The 20,647-nt window shown below is 36.9% G+C and overlaps 1 protein-coding gene across 5 annotated transcripts in view; it reads left to right on the top strand.

The window, feature by feature from the left end:
• LOC141460024 (atrial natriuretic peptide receptor 1) overlaps window positions 1-20,647 on the top strand; it is a 716,933-nt gene that overhangs the window by 28,724 nt on the left and 667,562 nt on the right. For 2 of the 5 annotated variants that reach the window (XM_074139629.1, XM_074139631.1), the window contains exon 1: window positions 10,580-10,665. The exons of 1 other annotated variant lie outside the window; for it this stretch is intronic. The gene's annotated coding sequence lies outside the window, so the exon portion shown is untranslated. Of the gene's footprint in view, window positions 1-10,579; window positions 10,959-20,647 lie in introns of those variants that run through there. 2 more of the 5 variants (XM_074139627.1, XM_074139628.1) reach the window with 1 other exon arrangement.

Genomic DNA, 20,647 nt, shown 5'->3' with positions numbered 1-20,647 from the left:
TTGTTTATGTTATTATTACAAATAACTAGAATATTTATTTCTTCCTAGGGCGAGTGCCTAAAGGAGTAGGATAACCTAGATATCAGATATCCTCTATCCTAATCGATAGAAAACCCATAATATTCTTCCAACTCTTACATTCAATCTTCACACGTCCCGTTTTCATAGCTTTTCATATCCTTCAAGTTAATAAAGTCGTCCCTTCGAATCACAAGTCCCTCTTAAGGAAAGGTAATGTCTTACAAACTCCATAGTCTACTCATATTACACTGTTGCCACTTGACCCTGCAAAATAATCTTTATTTTGAACGAGTATTGAGCGCACTGGTACTTGTCAGGTTACTTAGAACTCCTCTTCTAATCTTCGACGCAGTCCTTACCGTTCTATAAATATTTGTCTAGGCGCACCAGTTAAGCATGTTGCCTTCTCATATAACATTTCTTTTATTCCTAACCATTTGATTCCTGGCTCTGTGCTTACCCAATATCAAGTCGAAGAGCCCGCTTTCGCCAACTCAATATCTTTTTCATTACTCAGTTTCATGTACATGTATTTTCTCATGGCCAGTCATGTTAACTCACAGTCAGGGAAGAGTTGAAAATGTTCAAACAAAAATAAGAATAAAATAAACAACTATATCACAACTATTTTTTTTTTTATTAAACAAAATACACATCAACAAAGCTCACACTCCTCAACCAAAACCCAACCTTAACCTTCCTTCTTTTTCTTAACTATCGAAGGGATCTATCAATCGATTAGACAATATTTTTCGCCCCTTTAACATTCGGCCATCCTGCCCGCTAATTGTCCTCAATTAGCCTCGTGATGTCCCTAATGGCCTATTACTCACTATACCTCCTAGGTCGTCTCCTCTTCCGTTGGCTTCTCCTGCGATCACTCGAACCGCGGTCTTCTTCTTTCCCCTTGGCAGGCGCTTCTTGTTGTTGAGGTAAGCGCGGGGTCCCTACGTTTAACTGAGAGTTCGATTCTTCCTCAATCCCCATCGCTTCACCCGCCTTACTTTCAATGTCTGTTTCGCTCCCAGCTAGTTCTTCATCTTCTTTATTCTCTCGTCCTCCAAAGCCCTTTAGCAAGCTCACAAGAGCCACTGTTGCATAGGTGGCACCGACTTCGTTTCTCAACGACATTACACGGTACGTATCCCCTGGTAACACGGCGGTAACCACTAGAGGTCCTTTGAACTTTATCTGGAGCTTGGTTGGTTCACCCGTCGGGATAGGTGGTCTACGTAAGAACACAATGTCCCCAATATTGTACTTCACGGTGGTGTGGTGTTGGTCGTATTTTTCTCTCCAACGCTTGTGTTCTTCTTCTATTCGCCTCCTCACTTCGCACTGGAGTTCCCCTACATCTCTTCTTTCACTCTCGGACTGTTGAGTGAGAGTTCTCAAAGCACCATCTACAAAACTCGGTTTGTAACCAAACAAGGTTTGAAAGGGCGAGATCCCTGTAGTCTTCTTCATGGCATTATTCAGATGACTTTCCACTTCCTCCAACTTCTTATCCCATGTTCTCTCCTTCATCATAGAGACTTGAATTACTGGTAGTAAAGTAGCATTCACTCTCTCCACCTGGCCGTTTGCCTGTGGATGTCGCACTGATGTTAAGATATGATTAATGCCATTCGTGATGCAGTAGGTTTCAAACTGCTTGGATGTAAAGCAAGTGCCACGATCGGTGATAATCCGATCCGGCAACCCATAGTTTAACACAAACGATTTTACACTGTTCAACACTTGAGCAGCTGAGGTATCTGCCACTGGATACAATTTCGTGTACTTGGTTAAATTGTCAATTATCACCAAAATGTGTCGCTTCCCTTTAGTACTTCGTACCAACGGTCCCACATGATCTAAGTTTATCGTACTGAACGGTCGCTTTCCTGGCGTGATCGGGTGTAATTTACCTGGCTGTTTTCCTCTGGCAGTTTTATATAATACGCATTCCGGACAATTCCGAATGTGAAAACGTACATAGCGTCTCATCTTTGGGAAGAAGTATCGCTCCTTAATTTTTTGAATCGTTCTATCTATGGAGAAATGCCCAGCGAGGTCGTGGAACTTCACCACCAAACTTTTCCGCATCGCTTTCGGGACAACCCAACGATAAATTCCATCTGTCTTATCCTTTTGGTACAACATACCGTTCCTAAGGCTAAATTCTTGTACTCTTCGATTCTGTTCGGCGGATCTTTCTTCGGGTTTGGTTTTGAGATCCTCTATGAGGTCCTTTAAGTCCTTATCCCCGTACTGCATCGCCATCACATGATCTTCTTCGGAGAGCGCCAACATCACTTCCAGTCTCGACTCTATTATGGTCTCCATTACATCATCTGCCGGCTCCACCGCAGCTCTACTCAGCGCGTCTACGTGCGCCATCCTTTCACCTGGGCGATGTTTGACCTCCACATCGTACTCTTGGAGTAGGTCGAACCATCTGGCAACTTGTGAACTCTTCGTTTTATTTGCATTTAAATACACCAATGCCTGACAGTCGGTTATCACCGTTACCTTTATTCCCAACAACATGACTCTTAATCTGTCTAGACACCAGACGATGGCCATTAATTCCAGCTTGGTGGAATGGTAACGACTTTCCGCCTCACTGGTCTTTTTGCTTATGCAGTACACCAAATGCATGAGCTTGTCGTCCCCTTGCTGAAACAACATTCCTGCTAATCCACTCGCTGACGCATCCGTATGTAGTTCAGTGTACCTCTTAGGATCGTATAAGGCTAAAACTGGAGCACTAGTTATTTTCTCCTTTAACATAATAAAGGCTTGATCTTGCTCTTCTTTCCAGCTGAATTCTTCCTTCTTCTTTGTCAGCCTAGTAATCGGTTCAGCCATCCTTGCGAAATCGGGAATGAATCTCCTAAAATAGCTTACCAATCCAATGAATCGTCGCACATCGTGTACATTTCGCGGCGGGGGGTACTGTGTAACCGCCTCCATTTTCTGGATTCCAGGTCGCACACCATCACTGGATAGCAGTAATCCGAGGTATGTCACCTCTGGCATAGCGAATTGACATTTGGAGGGTTTCAACGTTAGACCTCCCTTTCTCAACGCCTCTAATATTTGACGAAGTCGCTCCTTCATGTCATCATAATCTCTCGCCGGAACTAAGAGATCGTCCATATAACAGACAGCCACTGAGTTTTTCAATGGTCCTAGAATCGCATTCATCGCCCTCGTAAACTCATAAGGCGCGTTCATGAGCCCAAATACCATCTTTTTAAATTGTCCTGTTTCATCTGGTGTGACGAAGGCCGTTTTCTCCTTCGCTTGGTCGGAGAGGGGCACCTGTAGATAACCGTGGGCCAGATCCAAAACGGTGAACATCTTGCTCCCGGCTAATCGTTCTAGAATCTCGTCTAGATGCGGCATGGGAAAAGTCTGCTTGACCGTCAGCTCGTTCAACTTGCGATAGTCCACCACAAGTCTATACTCTCCCGACTTCTTTTTTATAAGTAGTACTGGGCTTGTGAAAGCCGATTTCGTCTCCTCAGCTATTCCGTTTTCTTTCCATTCCTGAACAATTCGTTTTATTTCCTGTCTCTCACCCCAACTGGTTCTATATGGTTTACAGCATGGAGGTTGACTTCCAGGCTTCAGTTGTATGTCCATAGGGTCGCACCTCGCAGTTCCCAACTCAGTGATATCAATTGCAAAACAATCGCGGTATTCATTCAATAGAACAATTAATTCTTCTCGTTCTTCTGCAGTCAGTGTCTCGGATATATTTAGCTGCTCTTCCGTCAACGGCTTCCTTGGTTTTACTATATCTTCGCTTATCTTGTTCACCCCAACTTCTGCATTTCTGGCAATCACTTGTCCTTCCACAATCTGCTTCTCATTCTCCGAATGGTTGGTGATAGGTATTTGCAAATGGAGATTATCTACCCTGGCTTCTATAAACATGCAGCTCTTGGCAGGCACCTCTACTGGTTTTGTGGCCACTACTTGGCTGCGAATCTTCTCCTGTAATTCTATTTCTAAGAAAGGAAATCTGCCTGACTTTCCGAAGCTGACCTTGTTTCCGAGTTTCACCATTTCTACTTCGGGAGCCTCAGTCCAATTTCTACCAACAATCAGATCATATGGTTGGCATCCGTCGGCTACAATGAACAATTCCGTACCTTGAACATGAACATCATCAATAGAAAGCTTTACAACAGCTTTCCCCAAGGCGTACGACACAGAGCCTTCACCAAAGCCATAGACAGGAGCTTCACACGGCGTAATATGCACTCTGCAACGAAGCGCGGTACTCGCCCTCATTATACAAACACTGCTGCCTGTATCAATAAAAGAATCTACTTTGTAGCAATCATCAATTACAGCTTCTTTTTTATACCTTTCGACGAAATCGTTTTGTGGCATCCTGGTTAATAATGCCTTTTCTGGACAGTCAGCCTTTAAGTGCCCGATTTTCTTGCACTTGTGGCATATTTTCTCTCTTTTGGGTGAAGGGCAATCCCTAGAGATGTGTCCTACTTCTCCACAATTGTAGCACTTTGATTCGGTCTTCGTGCAATTGTTCGAAAAATGACCAGTACCGCCACATCGGTAGCATCTAATTGTTTGTGGCTTGGCCACAGCCTTATCTGTCACGGAACCCACTTTAAATGGCGGCCCATCTTTGTTCCTTCGACTTGTTCCAACACTGTCTCTAACGCTTCTCTCTTTTCTCTCACGCTCTTCCCTAACCTTAGTCAATTTCTCCAAGGCTACAAGTGACTCCAATAGCTCGTCTTCATTTTTATGCTCTTTCATGAGTAAATGATTAGCTACATCCCGAGACCATAGTCCTTCAAGCATTAATTTCTTTACTTCGGCGAATGGTAGGTCTAAGCCTGAGCATAAATATATCTTCTCATGGAAGTATTCCACTGCGGACTCATTTCGGTATTGCATTCTATCGTACATTTTCTTCCAACGATCAACTTTGTCGCATTCACGAACGAAAGTACTGTTAAATTGTCTTTCAAAATCTTTCCAGTCCTTAAACTCTCTTCTCAGGTACCAGAATTTGGCAGGTCCCGCTAGGTGAACTCTAGCAATTTCAAATTTCATACCCTCAGTCCATCCATGAATTTTACCAACGCCATTAATCGTACGCAACCAGTCTTTTGCACCGCTTGTTACCTCAGTACCCTCAAATTGAGGTATTTCTTTGTTAAGGTCTGGCATGATTTGTACGTCAGGTCTTCGCTCCACAAGTTGAGTCAGAATATTTTGCTGATTTACTAATATGCGAAGTAAATCCTTATTTTCATGCTCATCTTTTACCGTGATACAGTGCGGACAAAGCCACAACACTTCCGGACTAGCAAGTACTTTCAATTTCACCTCCGTCATGCCAGGAATACATTTACTGTGCCACCAAAGGCTACACTTTCCATCACACAATATAGATGGTTCACCCTCATCTATTTTGTTTTTACAGCCTCCACAGTTTTCCATCTTCATTTAATTATTTTTATTTATTTTTCTATTTAATTATTATTATTGTTATTATTATTATATATATATTTTTTTTTTTTTTTTTTTTTTTTCAACTATATATACCTCTAACGAATTTATAAATTTATCAACAAAAGTATCTAATTACCTGCCTGAAGATTTACTGGCACCAGAAACAATTTAACTGTAAAAGTCAATTGGTAAACACATATACATACGTAGTCAGTAATGAGTAATAAGTAATCAGTAATAAGTAATAAGTAATCCGTAATCCCACTTCTGAAATAATGTTAACTCACAGTCAGGGAAGAGTTGAAAATGTTCAAACAAAAATAAGAATAAAATAAACAACTATATCACAACTATTTTTTTTTTTATTAAACAAAATACACATCAACAAAGCTCACACTCCTCAACCAAAACCCAACCTTAACCTTCCTTCTTTTTCTTAACTATCGAAGGGATCTATCAATCGATTAGACAATATTTTTCGCCCCTTTAACAGTCAGTTTGTTAATTTTGAAAAATAAAATTAATAATTTATGGTGGGCTAAGATTAATGAACCCTCAACGGTTAGATCAGTTGAATTGTAAATTATTCTGAACAGAAGAAAAACTTTTTTAACATTGTTTTTATTTGTTCGTTAAAAATTGATAAATATGACGCTTTTCCGGTTAAAAAAATTTTCCTTGTTCATTTATTACTTCGATAATTTTTGTTTCCTCTACCAACTAAAAAAAGAGAAAAGGTCATAATATAGAATTATTCATATATTGATGTCATTAATAATGGAAATGTGAAAGATTAATTCTGTTTTTCCCCAATGTATAAGACAATAGCTGAATTTATTATTTAGATAGATTATAACGTTGGGATTTATATATCCAATATTGAAATCATCGTAATAATTTATCTTCATGTTCCTTGCAGACATTTCCTTTATTGAAGCGAAGACGTTGTTCTTTCTTTCTATTTGGATAGTTTTATTTAGCGTTTTATATTTCTATACATTACCTTAAAATAATCTTCATTGTTACCTCCTAATAGTTAAGGAAGATATTAAAAATAAATGGAGCCAAAATACACATCGAGTGATTAGTTACGGAGAATGCACCTTCTAGGAATATAACCTTCCTAGATATTCCAAATGTTATCAGTAAGGAACGGATTTTTATGTATTTAAAAATGCCAAATATTTAATTAAAATATGCATTTATTTTCGTCAATTATGTGGAAAATATGTGATTTTCTTAAAATATTTTCTGGAATATTTAAGTAAAATGGACATTTTTTTTTTATGAAAATGGATTTTTTTTGGGGGGGGCAAGTTATAATTATTTATACAAGAAAAGAACATTTTTACAATTTATAATAATTTATTAGGAACAAAATAATTTGTTTTTACAAGTTATAATGATTTATACAACAAAGAACATTTTTACTATTTATAAAAAGATGTGTTAAATTTTCAATTTTGAAAACTTCACTCTTCAAAATTGTTTGCAACCACATGAAATTTCAAATGTTGGAACGTAAAGTGACGACGATCTGGGCGTAAGATGGACTTGTAACGACTAAAATCCTTTGAAATGAGGATTTTTAAGTTTGTGGAAAGGGATATCTGCTCTAACCAAAGCCCGACACAGATCTGTACTCAGAGTAGACTTACTTGATGATGGAGATGTAAGGAAGGCTTGATAGGACGTCCTCTCTTTCTTTCTGTTTTTATTCTCTATGTGCGATCCGGTGGCAATATATTGGGTGACTTGGGAACGTTGAGAGCAAGAAACGCGCTTGTCACAAGCTGTGCAGTACAAAATGTCTCCATCACTTCGAAAAAGTTCTGCTGGAAACTCGCGAAGATATTTTGCAACCAGTTGTTTGTTTGAGGCCGATGTTCGTGGCATTTCACCCAGAAAAGAATACACTAAGTGACCGAACGGAATGAATTGGACATTTCAACGAACGAGCTGAAAGAACAGACAACGTCAGACAACTTCAAAGAACTAACAAGTGCCCGTCACTGTTTAGCAGCATTCTGTGTAAATTACAATAACCATTGTACCCACTGTGATTCACAGCCCTACAGTCTGTGGTTCACAGTTCCTGTCAACCACCTCCCAATTATGAAAATATGCCCAAAATGAAAAATATGAAAAAATATGTACATATTTTGATTAAATATGTAGAAATATTTATTTATTTTAATCAAATATGTATAAATATGCGATAACATCCAAATATGTGGAAATATGTGAAATAAAAGTAGACTCAAACGGCTTAAAAAGTGTCAGTATGAATACTTCTAGTTGAAAAACGTCTGTAAATTGCCTAGAAAAAAATATGTAAATACATACGAATCCGTTCCCTAGTTATCAGTGTTCTAAGCCCCGGGCTTTTTATTCCGCCTCAAAACCTAGTAGCCCCACAGATTATCTTGGTCATTTCCAGGGAGGGACGGGAGACAACTGATTGGAATAGTTTTTTGCTACGCTTAGTCTTAAGATAAGATAAGATAATAGATGGGACGGGACCTACGCCCCCACTGCATCGCAGCCACAAAAGACTTATTGTGCCAGCCAGGGCCGGATTTTCCTATAGGCTAACTAGGCTTCAGCCTAGGGCCTCAAGATCAAGAGAGGCCTACATTCAAATTGTTAGCAAAATTAAAATTACACTATTCTAAAGAGAGAGAGAAACATTTTAATGCAAATATTTGCATAACATATTATATTATATTAACATTTAAAATATTGATATACAGGGTGAACCAGTATACCTTCGATTGTAAAATCAGTATTTGTTTAAAATATTCCCTAACATTTTCTCAAATATTTCAGAGATATCAGAAGTAAATTTTTGAAGTGCAATTTGTAACCTTTGACTTCCTTATTTTAAGACAATCTACTTTAAAAACTGACTACTGGTCCATTTTCAATGAATTAAACAACTTGATAAACTAACACTGTTTAGGTGCTCGTGAACACGTTTTCTTGTAAAAACAAACGTAATTTCTCATACGAAGATAAAAGGAATCCTGGAAAATGATATACCGTTTGAATGCCCATTAGGCAAGGAAACTTTTACAAAAAAAGTGCCAGCACCTAGGTCGAGATAATGATCCCCATAAGGGCCTAATGAGTTTTCTTCAAAAATTTCGATTACTTTTATTTTTCCAGTATCCAGGAGGAAGATTGAGGCTGTTTGGAGAATAACTTATGCTTCGAAATGGTGTCAATTTTTAGAAAATGTATCTGTCCTTCTAACCGCGAATTTGGACTTAAACTTTCTGAGTAATAACATTTTTATTGCAAAAAATAAGTGATGATTAAAAAAAAAAAAATTATAGTGACGTCACTCAAGAACAGTGGAAAATATGAAGTTGGCCAATACGTCTTTGAACTCCACTTTAGATGTACTACACACAGTAGGCCTATGGACAATACTTACTGGTTCACCCTGTATCACAGTAGTGATGTATTTTATTATCTCTCATGTAATTTACAAACTTAAAAATGGGAGGTGAAAGGGCCTCAATAAGTGGAATAGCCTAGGGCCTCCTTTCATCTAAATCCGGACCTGGTGCCAGCCCCTTCTTAGCTCTAGTAAGCGAACCCTCTCCTCCTAAAGAGGTTGAAGACTTTCCCTACTAGTTCTTTTTGCGCTACTATCTCTTTCAGCCTCAGCGTTCCAAAGGTTTCATAGCGACGCAATCGAACAGCAGGTGAAAGGCCGTTTCCTCCTCTTCCTGACATCATAATCTGCACAATGGTTCCAAGCTAATAAGCCCACACCTTGCGCGCAGATGCTTCCTGAACCTACCGTGCCCCGTGTATAGGCCTGTAATCCAGAGTAATCTGATTTCTACCCAAGCACAGGGTCTCTTTGCTTACACAGCCAAGGCATCATAGTCTTGCTACAGTTAGTCTTAACTTCCCTCTCCTCCAAGAAAGGTATATCCTCCATTAACTAAGATTTACGAAGGCTTTCTAGGGTGTATAGCTCCAAGTAACCCTTAACTAGGAAATAGTATTTACATGGAGAGGGAACCAGTACTTTAGAAGTCCGATTCCCAGATATTCTGAGGATGGCTCCCTTCATTAGCTAGATGAAGAGATGGGAGATTGAGGATTACTGCAGTTCCGACTGAGCAACCAGCACTCATTCCGTCTGAGATGGCCTGCTCCCAGGTTGGCAAGTGATTATTACAAATATATTAAGAGTACGCCAATGTTTTAATGCAAAATTTTAGCCGTATCATTTCTATAAATTCACATTTCCAATTGGTTAACAAGATTTCGTTCAAGAATGGTATGTCAGCGAGGTTTTGATGTCATTTCTTTATATTGTGAGGCGGTTAATCCTTAACAGAAAATGCTGAAGTGCCATTTTAAAGAGGAGAAGTCCAATCTCTCAAAAAATAAAAAAATCATCTCCCCATTGAGAATGTTTCGTAGAAAAATTTTTAGAGAAAAGAGCGACAAATTTAAAATTCACCAACCAACGTACAATTTGCTCAACCAGTGGAAAATCTTTTGGAATCTAATAGAAAGTCAAATATTTTCTTAAAAATCATTTCACCTCTCCCAGGAAAAATAAATTTCTAAAGTCAAGTCCCAACTAATCAATTCCAACTTCAGATAGTAAGCCCACCAAAAAAAGTTTATTTTGCCTTAAAACTCAATTTGGTGAAGCGTAAAGTTAAAAAGCTTAATGTGAGAGTTAAATAAAAAGTTTGCATACTTTGTACGAGCCTCTTGGAATTAGCAGTACTTTAATTTGAGTAACTTTTTGCAAAAATGAGTGATGGATAAATCACAGCTTTTACTTTTTCTGTTGAATATGCTGTTACGCCGTTTTACGAGCCTTATGTTAAATTCTAAAAGCATCAAACTGTAGTCGTATTACCAGCTTTCGATTACTTGGAGGTCAGTCGAATAGAAAATTTAAAAATAAATGAAAAAAAATATTACTTTTTCTAAAAGCTTCTTTTTTTTTGTTTTTCACCAAATGATACTTTTTTAAAGCTTGCGCAGTAATTACTAGTCCCCACCGCCTGTAGTAGGATGTTGGCGCGCGCGCCACACATTCCCGCCGGCGGCGCGTGGTTAACAAGCCGGCTGCTTTCAAAACAGAGTGCCAGTCTTTGCCGGGTACTCTCACTGGCCGTGGTGAGTATGCTGGTGCATCATAAAAGGCACTCAAATAACTTATAAATTCACTTCATTGTCTCTATCTCTTTTTTTTTCTTGTTTTATTTTTTGTTTAAGTTGGTGTAATCTTCCATTTTTTTTTAAATTTATTTCAATTTTTTGAAAGTGACGCGATTTTTTTTTTTTTGGTTCCCTTTTCAGTTATTTTGTGTTGTTTGTTTTTTGTTTATCGTGAATTTTATTTTGTGTTTTTTCCATTGAAAACAATTTTTAAGGTTATATATTCATTTTGCAGAATTTTTCCCTTTTTTGTGAGTACAATTTTAATTTCAGAAAATTTTTAAGTTAGCATTAAATTTAATTTTAAACTATTAAATTAATAAACAAACACGTATGCAAATTTATAAAATAGCGGTGGTCTGAATAAAGAAATTTCTAAGCAGAAAGCTTAATTTTTTGAGTTAAAATAGAGGAGTAAATTTTAAATTGATTCTGTTTTTGTGGGTAAATTTTAGCTTGTTCACAATAAGTAGTTCTTAATAATAAGAGAGAGTAAATTATTGTACCAATCATTCTTTCCATTAATGTAAACATATATTTTTAATAATAACCCGTTATGGGTTACATGAACTGATGACCCACTTCAAAGTCCCACTAGTTGCGCTTTAAAAAGCGCTGTGATAGTTTTTGTTAAAGCTGGGCTGGCAACTGAATTATATTCTATTATATATTTAGTTGATTTTATTTATGTTGCACGACAAATTTTACTCTTTTTTCTAAGTAGAAATTGGTGTTAGCATTTTTCATAATGTTATAAAAATAGATTTTTTTATTAAATTATTTTTGTTTTGTTTTCTCAAGTTCATTTCTGATTCTTTGATTGTATTTTTTTAAAGAAACTTTTACAATAAAATAACTAAAAGTACAAGACTTGACCATTTATTTAGAACATTGACATATGTACGTGTATAGGCAGGCGCCAACGTTAGCGAGGTCAACTGAAAAAATAAGTTTTTATTTATATTATTATTAATAATAAATTATAGCTTTCAAATATCAATCTACGGATACAAATTGCTATTTAAAATTGAACTACAATGACCAATAAGTTTCGAGAATTAGAGAAACGCACCTTGAAAATAATTACATTTTTTACAGAAATCGAGGACGATGACTATACTGATAAATTCCTCTTCATTTTTGTTTTTTGCTGACGTTTTCTGCATTTATATTCTCACAACTTAAGCAAATTTTGCAATAAAATACATTAAAAAAAGCCACTCCTATTATTATTTCGCACAAGAAAAACAGAAATATGTTATAGTTATGAAAGAACACAGTCTGTAAGTGATTGGAGCCTTATCTTAAAAATAAACTGATATTGAACGCAACAGTGTGAAAGAGGTAGCATATTGTAATGTGCAATAACAGCCCTTCTTAAAAGTACTTACGTATAAAGAAAGTCATAATGGATGTATTAATGATGCTTGCAGTATTTTCTTGTAGGGTTTATTATTGTGCAAGATCGTGAAATCCAAATAATAATAATAAAGTTTTAAATGAAAATAATTTGTTATTACTTAACCATTTTTTAATTCTTATAGAATTAAGACAAAATTTTATTTAAAAAAATCAAAAAGATAGGAATGTTATTTTCTAAGCAATAATGAGGGTCAGGGAAGGGATTAGCTTAGGGATTGTGCGGTTAGCATATTGGATTTCCACGCGGTGATCCTGGGTTCGAATCCAGCCGTTGACCCTTCGATTTTCTCTTCTTAGGAACTTCTTACAGCACACTGTTGCCTATAATGAGAGAATACTGACTGGAGGTTTAGTAGTGCACTGAAAAAAAGGCTCCGGGCTAGTTATGAAAGAACACAGTCTCTAAGTGATTGGAGCCTTATCTTAAAAATAAACTGATATTGAACGCAACAGCGTGTGAAAGATAACCTCAGATGTTGACGTGCCTTAAATAATTTAAAAAATAATAATAATAAAATAAAAAGGGTCACTAAATTATAAATACTTGTACTATTTTTGCGGGGGGCCATCTTGGCTGGTTTTGGAGCACTTACCGCAGCCAGCGGTAACGCCTTTTAAGAATTAAAGATGTTTTTTACATTCTTTGAAAACATACATTTGTTAACAAGCTCCTATCAAAAGTAACAATAAAGTTCAAAGTAAAATTACTAAAGAAAATAGGAATAAGGAAATAATCATTTTTAATCAATAATTAAATTCTGCTTTGAGGATGAACCCTATACTTTCAGGCCTGTTTATCTTCTTCTCTGATATCTGAAGTTCGTTTTTGGTTTACTATTAACGTTTTTTTGGAAAGTAACACACAGTGCTAAAACGCCATATTTAGCTTCTTTTTTTTATATAGGTTGGTAACTGCATTTAATGACAGTATACTTTGTTTTAGAATCTGTTTAGGCCTAATTTTGCTGCAAAAACTTTAAACTTTAAATTAGGTAAATATACGAGGAAATTAAATAAATTTTTCTCCAAATTTACTCAAATTTAGATTTGCCCTTAAGTTATGCTTTAAAATAAATTTACTAACATTAGATTGATTATAAGTTCTTTTTAAAAAATAGTATAAAATAATTTTTTTAAAACATTATTTTGGTGTAAAGGAAAAGTGGTGAACATAATCGATGTCTAAAAAAAGAAGCGAAAATACTCGTAGTTTAAAAAAATTGCAATAAAAACGTTTTTAACCAACTTGATGTTACTTTTAACTCACTTTTTATTTCTTTGTATTAGTGAATTGTGCGAATTTATATTTTTTTGATTTGTTTTGGCATTTGTCATGAAGAATAACGATTTATTGTATTATTTGTGCTTGACGGAAATCCTTTAACGGATTTTTTTTTTTTAAATATAATTTATTTATCTTTTTAAATAATTTTTTACTTTTCCTCACTCCTATATAAATGGTTACTTTCAAAATTTGGCAAAGAATTGGCGAAAAAAGAGCCGGAGAAATAAAATAAAAATTGAGGTGAACAACTTCATTAGCAAAATGAGCCAAACAGTCCACACGGCTGATTCCTGTGCTAATTTTATTTATTTTGATTAGTAGCTGAAAATATTCAGAGGATATTCTCACAAATATTTTAATTTTAAATACGAGGGTCGTTTGAAAAGTCCGTGCAAAAATAAAAACTACTTAATTTTTTGGGGTAAACCTTTTTTATTTTTCAACATAGTCTCCTTTTAGGCTTATACACTTCGTCCAACGCTGCTCTAGTTTGTTCATCCCTTCCGAATAATAGGATTTGTCCAAGTCTGAAAAATAGCCATTCGTTTCTGCAATCACCTCCTCGTTTGAATAAAATCTTTTTCCCGCCAGCCATTTCTTCATATTGGGGAACAAATAGTAGTCCGAGAGAGCCAAGACTGGAGAATGGGGGGGATGTGAAACGAGTTGGAACCCTATTTCCATTAATTTTGCGACCACAACTGCTGAGGTGTGAGCTGGTGCGTTGTCGTGATGGAAAAGGACTTTTTTGTGGGCCAATCGTGGGCGTTTTTCTTGCAGCTCGGTTTTCAAACGGTCCAATAACGATGAATAATATGCACCTGTAATAGTTTTACCCTTTTCCAGATAGTCGATGAGGATTATTCCTTGCGAATCCCAAAAGACAGTCGCCATAATCTTTCCGGCCGAAGAAACGGTTTCGCCTTTTTTTGGCGCAGATTCCCCCTTGGTAACCCATTGTTTAGATTGTTCTTTGGTCTCAGGAGTGTAGTGATGTATCCATGTTTCATCCACAGTGACGAAACGACGCTTAAAGTCCTGCGGATTCTTCTGGAACAGCTGCAAACCGTCCTTGCAACACTTCACACGATTTCGTTTTTGGTCAAGCGTGAGCAATCGCGGCACCCATCTTGCGGATAGCTTTGTCATGTCCAAATGTTGATGCAAAATATTATGTACCCGTTCATTCGAGATGCCCACAGCACTAGCAATCTCACGCACCTTCACTCTTCTGTCATCCATCACCATATCATGGATTTTATCAATGATTTCTGGAGTAGTAACCTCAACAGGGCGTCCAGAATGTTCAGCGTCACTTGTGCCCATATGGCCACTCCGAAAATTTTGAAACCACTTATAAACTGTTCTAATCGAAGGTGCAGAGTCACCATAATGTTTATCAAGCTTCTCTTTAGTCTCCTGAGGCGTTTTGCCTTTCATAAAGTAGTGTTTAATCAACACACGAAATTCTTTTTCGTCCATTTTTTGAAAATCACTCGACTTCCTCGATTCAAACGAATGCCAAACACAAAGAAATAGACCGATCTGGCTGAAACTTGGTGTGTGTTCTTCCAAGAGATGCTACTAACTAAACATAACCTCGATACGCGCCAGTTGTGCTATCTCTCTGACTTTGCACGGACTTTTCAAACGACCCTCGTAGATTTTTAAAGATAAACCGCAGTTCTTTGATTTCTTGACATAATTTTTTATGACATTTCCAATTTTTGTTCTAATAAATACTGCTTTCCACTGATAAGAGTTTTGGTTTAATACTATATCCATTCTTTTCGTGTAAGGAAATTTATGGTTCAAGCGATCTGATTTGAAAATATTTAGTATTTTTATTGTTTGAGGAACGCTAATCAGAATCAGTCTCAAATTTGCTAATAAAAATACATCACAACAGTATTCAATTAATGACCAAATATTATGCGAAATATTTTTTTGAAATTTGATAATGGATTTTAGAGAAATATATTGTTTTGAAAGCATAGTCGTTACGGCTAAAATCGAAAAGTAACGTTGGTTTTCGCCTCATTAGAATGTTTAGTGTGGCTGATAGATATTTGATTGTATTTGGTGCTAATATAGCCAAGCACGAGCGGTTACTTTCTTTTAAATAATAATATTATTAACTGAGTCTTTGAACATTTAACTAATAACTGAAATAACTAATATTACCAAGAGTTTTCACAGTGAGCATCTTTTGGGGTTGGTGACGATGTTATAGTCTAAAACGGGGGTCCCAAAACTGCGGCCCCCTGAGGAAATTTATCCGGCCCCCGCCGCATTTCCCGGAAGGGGCATCTCTTTCATTGGCGGTCAGTGAGAGAGGAGCCACTATATGTGGCGGTGCCGCAAAGCGCTGCGGCGCACGGCTCCGAAAACAGTGTAAAATAACAGCCAGAAGTAGGAAGAAAGGCAAAGCACTATAACTAAACCGGACATTGACCATCTCATTAGCCAAAAGCAGGTCCATAGTTCCCACAGAAATACTGGGCAGTTTGTTGATTTAAATTTACTTGTTCTTTATTTGAAATATTCTATTTGTTCCCGTTTTGTTTTTTTACATTAAAATAGTTTGTTTTATAGTCTGGCCCTCCATCGGTCTGAGGGACTGTGAACTGTGGCCCTCTGTGCAAAAAGTTTGGGGACCCCTGCTCTAAAGAATGTGAGTGATAAAAAAGCTGTGTGTAAGGAGTTTTTGGATAATATAGAGAATAGAGAATTAATAATTCGATAAAGGACTTCGGATTGATTTGAAAGCGGTTTAGATTAAAATACTTGATCCGTTACAGTTCCAGTCCTTACTATAAGGCTCTCAAGTAAAGAGATATAAAACAGTCTTTATATTAGTTAGCAAGTGATGATTTAGAGTGGTCACACTTAGCAGTCTATAGAGATGTCGGAAACGTGACAAACATTTAATAGCACAATTCAACTACATCTCCTAGCTTTCTGGGTGTAGCGTGTTGAAAGGCTGTAAAAAAAATCTCTCCAATTACTTTAATTCCATAGTAACGTTTATTTTGCTCGACCTGAGCACTTACTGTTTCCACTTCCTCATTAAATGTGTTAATAGCCTTCATTATTAATATTTAAAAATATTTGCAGTCGGTGCAGTAATTGAATGATCGAAATAAAGTGGTAACTAGTTACTTTTCACTTAAATAGTAAAGTTGAGTTCAGTAGAGCATTTATATATTTGTGCAAAGTTTTTTAGTTGAGAGTTCATCTAGGTCAGTACTTTTTATGAGTATGTAATGCATGCTTACACTTGAACCATGACCACTTTTATATACGATAAAAGTGGTCTGAAGGAGTTGTGCAAATCTCTTATTATCTACTTCATTCTTTAGGATTATACAAGGTCAAGGAGGGGAAGATTTGCTCTCACATTCCAGGCCCTTTGTCTCTAAAGATGTCGATCTAGATGTCAGGAATATGTAAGGCTAACGCCATTCCCAGCTCTTGAAGTATCAGTTCCAGTGGTGAATAGTTTGAGATGCTTTAATTAACCTAGAAGTTGATGGCCCCCTCCAATTATTGATAACCTCTTAAAAAATATTTAGAGTCAAAATTAATTATTTTTTCGTGACCATTGTCTCGAATATAATAATTTTTGCATTGTTTCTGTGGTAGGAAATAAAATTAGATCAATTTGATCGGATCATAGGACAGGCTTTGTTTCCAGGTACTTTATCTAAAAGAGGCTTATTCTGCTGACCTTGTACAGGTTGAAGGGGAAAAACCTCCGTCTTTTTTCAATTAGGATTTTATTTTTGTATTTCGTCTTATCGCTACACCTGAGTGCCAGAAGTTTAATCAAAAAACTACCAATTTCATCGCTTTCAGATAGGGTTTAAGAGAAAATTCCTTCTTATCCTGTTAAGTGTGCATCGATCTACTGTAGAACACCCACCTTTACATAGAACGTTTGAGCACATAGTGCGCTATAAAAAGGCATAAGGCCTATTTGAAATCGGCGTAAGCACTTGGCCAGATCTAGGACCGGTAAGACTCTTGGAGAAGTTCCATTTGCCTTGACGAAACGTGTGGGGTGAACTAGTGTACATTGAATGCTGACCGAAAGTAATTACTTTTCTAACCTAAAAGCTGCAAGGGTCATAGTTAAAATACCTGTAACTTCGCTAAAGGCCTTTGAGTATGACCTCATCCACAGTTGGATGCCCAATGACAGCCTAAAAGCCTCCTCCATTGGCTCAAATTTTAGATAGCACGCATCCAGACTAGAAACCCACTGTAATTACAATGGTGCTCCAGCCCATTTCTCGTTCCTGGCCTCTTCTTGTCATCAGGACTTCCACCAATCTTCTCAGTTGCTAGCTTTAGAAAATCAAAAGCGGATACCCAGTCTTCTGGCATCCTTCCATCTCACCAACAGAACTTCGAACGTCCAGACTGGTCTTGTTCTAAAGGGTCGCTCTATCAGATTCGACCATTATGACCGCTTGCACTGTTTGGCGCAGCTATCATACTTTTCAACGCTGATTATCACCTTCGGTTTTTTTTTCCTGATTATAGACATATCGGTTTATGGTTTTACCACTTTACCTCAGTCTTTGTCCAAACCAAATGGCATGTATATCATTCGTAATATTTTCCTTTAAAACATCTGTTTTCGAGATGGTCGACGTCTCAAAGCCGTAATTTGACAGAACTAGATGGATCAGTTTAAATATACACTGCTCCACAAAAAAAGTGGCGCACTTTAAAAATGCGTTATTTTTTTTTCTCTGTAACTTTTTTATTCTACATTTTATTTTAGTTAGCAAATATAAGATGTATAAAGTTACGGGAGGGCTAAAATAAAAAATGATCTAAAAGAAATGAAAACCTTTAATTTAACAAAAAAGTACTTCTCGGCAAAAAATGAGTTTGAAAAAAAAATGTATTTCTTCCGATTAAAAAAAGAGAAAAAGAATTTTAGTAACGTGTATTGCTCGGCTACTGCATCCAATCTCCTCGGCATACTCCTATTAAATTTCTCACGAAATCTTGTGTTAATTCCTTCCGTATCTCCACCAGAGCACCTCGCAACTCTTCTAAGCTCCTGGGAGGATTATTTCTCCATCTTAATCGCCTACCCAGCTCATCCCAAAGATGTTCAATTGGATTTAAATCAAAATTGGCCACCTCAAAACACGAATGCTAGTATCCTGTAGATATTGAACAACACAGGCGGCAGTGTGTGGTCTGGCATTATCTTGCATAAAAATAAAATTCTCCCCAATAAATGGTGCATAGGGTATCACATATTGCTGCAAAATTTTCCTCACATACAAATCTGCATTCAAGATTGCCCTGTTGAACACGTGGAGCTCAGTCTTAGCCTCCATAGAAATCCCAGCCCACACCAGCACTGAACCACCTCAGAATGGTAGTCTACCAGAAATATTGCACGGAGCGTAGCGCTTCCCAGGCCTTCGGTAAACTCGTCGCCTCCCATCAGATGCATAGAGAGCAAAACGGGACTCGTCTAAAGAGAGAACGTTTCTCCAATCGTCCTCAGACCAGTTGCGGTGTTCCCTAGCGAACTCTAGACGGGCTCTCCGATGGTCTACGGTGAGCAATGGTCCTGTGGCTTGCTTCCTAGAGCGTGAATTCATTTCAGCAAGCCTTCTTCGTACGGTTTCGGCACTGAGTGAAACTCCACGAACAGTAAGCAGTGTTTGAGCTGTTTCAGAAGCAGTTGATGTACGATTTCTTAGAGTGTGAATTCTAATAAATCGGTCATCTAGTGCTTCTGTGGCTCTTGGTCGACCCGAACCTTGTCTGCGAGTGCAGAGGCCTGTCTCCCGGTAACGATGGATGGCTCTACGGACGGTGGTCTCAGGCAACCCTAACGTTCGTGCTGCGTACCGCTGACTCCGTCCATCCTCAACTAATGCAATAATACGAGCCACTTGCTCTGCTGTAATTGAGAGTTTGCAATGCTTTCAGCTTGAAAAAAGTCGAAACGCAACTGTAGAGGTCAATAAATTTATTTACTGTTGAGGTAAAGTTCACGTTGCTGTTTACACAAAAAGACCGAAGGGGATTAAACGAGAACTTTGGACCTTGTTTCGATTAATTGTTCCCTGACATTTTATGAAAACAATTAAAACTAATAATCTTTCCCCAAAATGTGATAAAACAAAAAATAAACGCTTTTTTCAAAGTGCGCCACTTTTTTTGTGGAGCAGTTTATTTGTAAAAAGGTCATAGCGGATCTGGAAATAAGACGACTCTTCAGGTAGGAGCGTAGTTCTACATTTGTTCGCTACATCCAAAATCCTCCTGTCAACTTCTGCAAATAAATCATTATATAAGAAGCCTAATTCTGAAAACTCGCCTACATCTCTTTGGGCCACCATCAATGTAATGGAATAAGAAATTCGTGACGTGTTGTAATAACAAATTTTCAAAAATGAGAGAAGTTGATTTTTTTAAAGTCAATTTTTGTTAAATAGTTTTTTCTTTCTTACTTCAAACAACTATTTTAACTCCTTCTACTAGTTATATCTTAATTTGACTTGTTTTAATGACTTGGACAACTGAATAAAATAAATTTAAAAATAGAAGATGTTGTTTGGTACAAACTGTTGAACTTTAAATGATTAATGAAAATGTATCTTTGGTATTACATATCAAACTTACATTTAACACTGGCCGGAAGGTGAATTTAGTGTGTAATGTTCTGCAGGTAGATGTTAGTGTCTGTTTATGTAAGTTGGGTGTTGCATGTAAATGTATACGAGTCTTGTGGCCTCGAAAAATCTTGTTCGTCCTACACTTCAACATTTGCAAGTTCTATATTTAGTGAGTTAGTAGCGTTCACACAAACTCACACCAAACCAACATAGTAATCTATCAAATCAAATAATGTTGCTTTTTAAAGCTATTGTTTTCTATCAGTCATTCTTCACATTGTTTATTTATTGTCTTTTCATGTTCAGTATTTCTTTTAATTTTGTTATTAAATTGCATTTTTGATTATTTTTTTTAGTTTTTTTGCCTTTTAAATGAGAAGAGGGGAAAAATAGGCGATAATAAGAGATAAAACAATTAATTTATTTAAAAGTTTCTGATTTAATTAAACTTGAGATTCAACTCCTTTCTATTTCTCTTCTAGACCTTCAAAATGAATTACGTATTTATTTCTTGAGTTAATGGAATAATTGAATTCCCAAATTTTCAGTAGTGAGTGTTAAGTTTCTGGAAATTGAT

Source organism: Rhodnius prolixus, unplaced genomic scaffold (assembly GCF_049639745.1).
Source record: "Rhodnius prolixus isolate KJV_2025 unplaced genomic scaffold, Rpr scaffold_6, whole genome shotgun sequence".
Classification (NCBI taxonomy): domain Eukaryota; kingdom Metazoa; phylum Arthropoda; class Insecta; order Hemiptera; family Reduviidae; genus Rhodnius; species Rhodnius prolixus.
The sequence above is the reverse complement of the archived record's forward strand: the minus strand, read 5'-3'. Positions and strand labels throughout refer to the sequence as shown.